General features: G+C 49.0%; 2 pseudogenes; one reads left to right on the top strand and one right to left on the bottom strand.

The window, feature by feature from the left end:
• Window positions 1-340: 340 nt before the first annotated feature.
• LOC116668149 lies at window positions 341-2659 on the bottom strand (annotated as a pseudogene).
• A 757-nt stretch (window positions 2660-3416) lies between these two features.
• LOC116668150 lies at window positions 3417-4567 on the top strand (annotated as a pseudogene).
• Window positions 4568-5124: the final 557 nt, after the last annotated feature.

Here is a 5124-nt window from a genome sequence, read left to right as displayed (position 1 = left end):
TCTCAGAATCCCACAGTGGTTCACCTGCCACTCTAATCACAAGCCTGCTAACTTCCTGCTGAGCCAAATCATTAACCCTCTAAGGGCAGGGTTTGCATCTTACTCATGTGCCACACTCTCTTACACGACTACACAATATTTGAAATACTGAATGTATTTAAAGACAGCAAATACTTATGAAGCCTCAACTATAGGCATGAATTGGGTCAGAGAGTACCGGCCATAAAAGTGCTATCATAAAGCATGGTCCTTTCCCAGAAGTGCAACTGTCTTATGTTCTCTAATAGACCGTATATTCAATAAGGTTTCATTTACATCATACATTTCTTGTGTGGTCACAGTAGCACCTAACTCCAAGTTAGGCACGTAATAAAAATGCACTGATTTGCACAAAGGTGACAATGCTCTTGGCTGACCACATTCATCACAAAACAAAGGGCGATCTTTATTGTAGGATGATGGTAATTCATTCAGATAGAATGAATTGTGCAACTCCTGTAAACAAAGTCTATTTTATGTTTTCTTCTGGGGGAAATTGTGCCGGGGGCCTCTACTGGCTGGTACACATCTACCTCCTGGCATCTGTCTCAAGTTTTTCTGGGAGCAGGGGGCCCCTCCCTCTCCATATACCCCTCTACCTGGCCACGGGAGGGACTGAGGGCTCAGGGGTCAGAACTGAGACTGACTGAGACTAGGAGCCCTGGAGGTCCAGTCAGATCAGGTTGCTTGACCTCAGGGAAGTGATCATGGGAAACAAGGAGAGGGGAAGTACAGGCATGCCCCAAGGCCTGGCTGGGGAGAAGGGGGCACTGACACTGTCCTCCCTCCTCACCCCTACCTGTGCTGGAGTGATTTCTGACTCAGTTGCTTGGGGCCTGGAGGGCCAGGCAGTGGATAAGAGGACAGAAGCTCCACACCTGCCATCTCCACCCCGCAGGCCTGCATCACCCCTTTGCAGAAGGAAACTGAGACCTAGGCCCTGAGCCAGGGCTCACATCTCCCTTGGGCCATGCCTCCCTCTAGGGCCCCAGTCCCCAATCAGCCCCATGGGAGGCAGACATGCACAGGGTGCCAGAACCAAGACCTGCCCACCACAAAGGCCTAGGTGGCAGAAGGGTCCCTGAGAATATTAACAAATATGGATAGTAGGACCCTGGAGGCAGCTGGCCAAGCCCAGGCTGGGCAGGGAAGCCAGGTCCAGCCAACCCCGAGGGCCCACCACCACTCAGTCACTCTTGTTTTGGCTCCTAGGGGCCACGATCCAGTAGTTGGCTGTGTGTCCTCCCCTCTTGCCCTGCAGGAGGCTGGGGGTGCCTGTGCCAGCAGGGCCTGGCCCCGACACCTCTGGCTTGTAGAGCCCAATCACTGCTCCCAAGATTAAAACCCTCTCAGCTAAAATCCTCAAAGCCTCACATAGCTGGTGCAACGCCTCTCCCCAGTGGCTCTTCTCACCAGGGTCTCCTTTGGGGCCGGGTTCTCTCCACTGCCCCATGGAGCCTTGAGGAGCCAGCACCCCACGCAGTCCTCTCTTACCTTTCTCTCCTGGGTGGCTGAAGATTCCTTTGAGTCCAGAGGGGCCTGGGGGTCCCATGTGTGTAAAACTCCCAGGGATGCCCATGAGGCCAGGAGGTCCAGGAGGACCCATGAGCCAGTGGCTGCTGGTCTCATTGAAGGTGTTGGACAGAAATGGGTCCTCATGCTGGGAGATCCAGGCGGATCGTGGTCCAACAGGGGTTGGGGGTCCAGGGGCCTAAGTGGCCCTGGAGGTCCCCTCTAGGGGCACCCACAGCTCTGGCCTGGCCAGGGCTCCTTTGGGGGCCTTGCAGACCTGGCAGGCCCCTCATCCCCATTGGCCCCAGCTGCCAGGTTCTCCCTTTGGGCCAGTGGGCCCAGGAAGTCCCTAGGCACCAACTCAATCATCTCCAGGAACAGTGAGGCTTTCACATTTTCTCTGGAAGCGTCCATCTCCAGGGCTGCCCTGGGCAGCTGGGGAGCCCCAGATCAGGGTGGGGTCCTTGGGAGCAACTGGGGTCAGGGGCATTGCCCGCTTGGTGGCAGTCAGCACTGCCACCTTGGCCTCCAACAGCTTCAGCCGCTCCATCCACTCATCTCTTTGCTGCAGTTGAGACAATCTGAGAAGGCTATGGGCCAAATTGCCATTTGCCGCACAGTGCTGCCCAGCCACCTGGGCTCCACTGGGCCAGAGGAGCTTGCAACTTCCCCGCAGCTCACCCCCAAGTGCCTGGGGCAGCACCTCCACTCGCAGGCCATCACTGTCTTTTATGTCACCTTGTGTGTGGGTCTCATCACAGTTCTGTAGCTATGCCCAGGGCAGCTCAGAGGCCAGGGGCAATTCTGCAGCACTCGCTGAAGATAGGTGCCATTCTGCACATGGCACGAGACAGCGAAGATCACCATGAATGAGCGCCAGTTCCTGCGTTCAGAGAATGGGGTCCCCAACGCTCCACATGACGCTGCCCCCAGCGAGCAGGAGCCTGAAGCAGAGCAGCATCCAGGGCCCCCAGCCTGGCATCTCCACCCTCTTCCCCAGGATGCACAGACCCTGGTTTCAGGCCCCCAGTGCAGTGGCAAGAAAGAGGGCAGGAGGCAGGCGCAGGGCCCAACAAAGTCTGTTTTAAATCAAAATAATTCTCAGCCATCTTTTTAAAATTAGGCACAGTGACTTTCATACACTAAAAATTAAAACTATATATAAAATTTAATCTAAATCGTATTTAACAGGTGTGTATCATTTCCTAAACATTTTGAATATTAACATAGGAAACATGGGACAAACCAAAACTAACCTCAGGTCCTGAATGTAAGGTCAGGAAACTTTCCTTAACAGTCAATGTACCTAAAAGAGGAAGAGAATGGTAAAAGTAAAATCAAATAAAAATCTACTGACCCAGGACAAATAATAATAATCTATTCCTATTTATTTAAGGAACATTTTTATTAAGCCTACAGCTGATATAATCAGAAAAATATGCACTTATAACAGTATTAATAGGTTATTGTTAACAGACTTAAGGAACTAAAACCAGGTAAATTGTCAAAAAGAGAGTAGTTTAGCATAAACTGACAGTTGGTACTGACAAAAGCTTTTCTAGTATTCAGACTGACAGTGCTGAAAGTCTCTTCCAGTAAGGCAACACTTCAGCTCACTCATTCTGGAAGGCCGTAGGTTCTCAAAACCACATCCATGGGAATTATTCTACTTTCCAATGTGAGAGTTTTCAAGAAGACTTACTAGTAGTGACTTACAATGAACGTACAGAAAACCTACCAAAATGGGCCTCTGTGATGACTTATAAAATGCTACAGGAAGGCTGTTTTAATTATAAATAAAAATATAATGAGTAAAAAATAAAAATATAAAACCAAGACCAGAAAAAAGGGGAGAAATCAATTAACCATGGGGACTAATACATAGAGATAGTGGTTTAAGTATTTAATTAATAATTTTTGAGCTTATCAAGAGCAGTAAGACAAAAGAAAAACGTAACAGACTAGCTAATTCTCAAAATCTGGTGAAATGAAATGTATCAATTTCTTAAGAGACATTGTTACTAGTTTTTTTAATTCCAAGAGTAAATTAAAGCGTGGGGCCTTAGGAAATTCACACTGAGCCAGGTAATGAATGACCACATCATCAACAATGATGTGACAGTAGAAGAGAAGCAAAGCCACATAAATGCTGCTAGTCTGACCACTGAGGGAAACTAAGCCTAGATCATTAAAATCAACTCCCTAGAGATGATTCTGAGGGTTAAGAGAACGTGGCCTGGGAATATGGCTCTGTGAGCTAAGGCGCTCCTCAGAAAGAACATGCACCACCTAAAGCAGTGACAGTAAAGATGGGAACCACCTGCAGCAGACATCAGCTGGGGACGCTGGGCCACCTGGGGGGGGAGCCCTGGGCTCCAAGCTCACATGGCCGGCCATCCCCAGGATGTGCTTCTCATGATCGGTGCCACAAGACCGCAGTCTTCACTGACACTAGGGAGTCAAGCATCGTGTTCCAGCTGAAGTGCAGTGTCCAGGGCATCCTCAAGCAGCCACTGGATGACCAGCTATTGGACAACAGCAAGACATTGGGTGAAGTGTGGCTTCACCAGCCAGACAGCACGGCTGCAGTCCCCAGTGGCCGTGGGGCCAGTCTTCCGGGCAGCTGATGCCCTTGAGGTCCTGAGCACTGAGCCCTTCTCCAGCCCGCCCCAGCTGCCAGGTGTGATGAAGCCACAGGACTCAGGAAGCAGCGCCAATGGACAAGCTGTGCAGTGAGTGGGCTGCCTCGGTGCCACCCTTTCCCCCAGTAAAAGAGATTTGGATGTCTGCCCTGTTGCTGCCTCTTTCTGCGCACCCTCACTGGGATGGGGCCCACTCCAGCCCACTCCTCAGGCCTACCAGGCTGGCCTGCTGGACAAGCCCTCTGGATCAAGCTATCCCTCAGGCCAGCCTTCAGAGTGGTCCCCTCCCAGCAGGCTGGTTCCCAGCTAGAGCCAGTGTGCCGGCTTGGGAGGGTTCTGTGGGGGATCCACAGCCTAGAGCCACCCCAAGTGGCTCCCCCAAGTGGCTCCTCACCCACAAAACAGTCTGCAGGGCCCCCCTCCAAAATCAGCTGGGGTAGTTAAAATGCTGACTCCTAAGTTTCAGTATCTGGAACAGTTTTAAATCCGCCATTTTGCTTCTCAGAGGGAAAACAAATCTTAAAGTAATATTTCTCCCTTAAAAAGAAAATGACTTATTCAAAATAAAAACTATCAAATATTTAAGAATAACCTCTATAAGAAATACGTAGGACTATCATGAAAAAAAGCTAAACTTTTTAGTAATTGGAGATTTTTAAAAAATGGAAATATACCAGATCCATGGGTTGGAAGACTAAATAAATATTTTAAAGATGTTCAATTCGTGCCCTTCTCTTTACTGTGCATAATTCATCATTAAGTATGATGTTGGCTACTACTTTCTGACATTAATTGTGTTAGGGAAGTATTCTATTACTCAATTTCTAAAAATTAACTTAGTAAATGGCATGAATTTTCAAATCATTTACTGAAATGTGTATATAGCTTTTTGCCTTTGATATTCTGATGTGATTATGTAACTTCACAATAA

This window comes from Camelus ferus, chromosome 13 (genome assembly GCF_009834535.1).
Source record: "Camelus ferus isolate YT-003-E chromosome 13, BCGSAC_Cfer_1.0, whole genome shotgun sequence".
Taxonomy (NCBI): Eukaryota; Metazoa; Chordata; class Mammalia; order Artiodactyla; family Camelidae; genus Camelus; species Camelus ferus.
The sequence above is the reverse complement of the archived record's forward strand: the minus strand, read 5'-3'. Positions and strand labels throughout refer to the sequence as shown.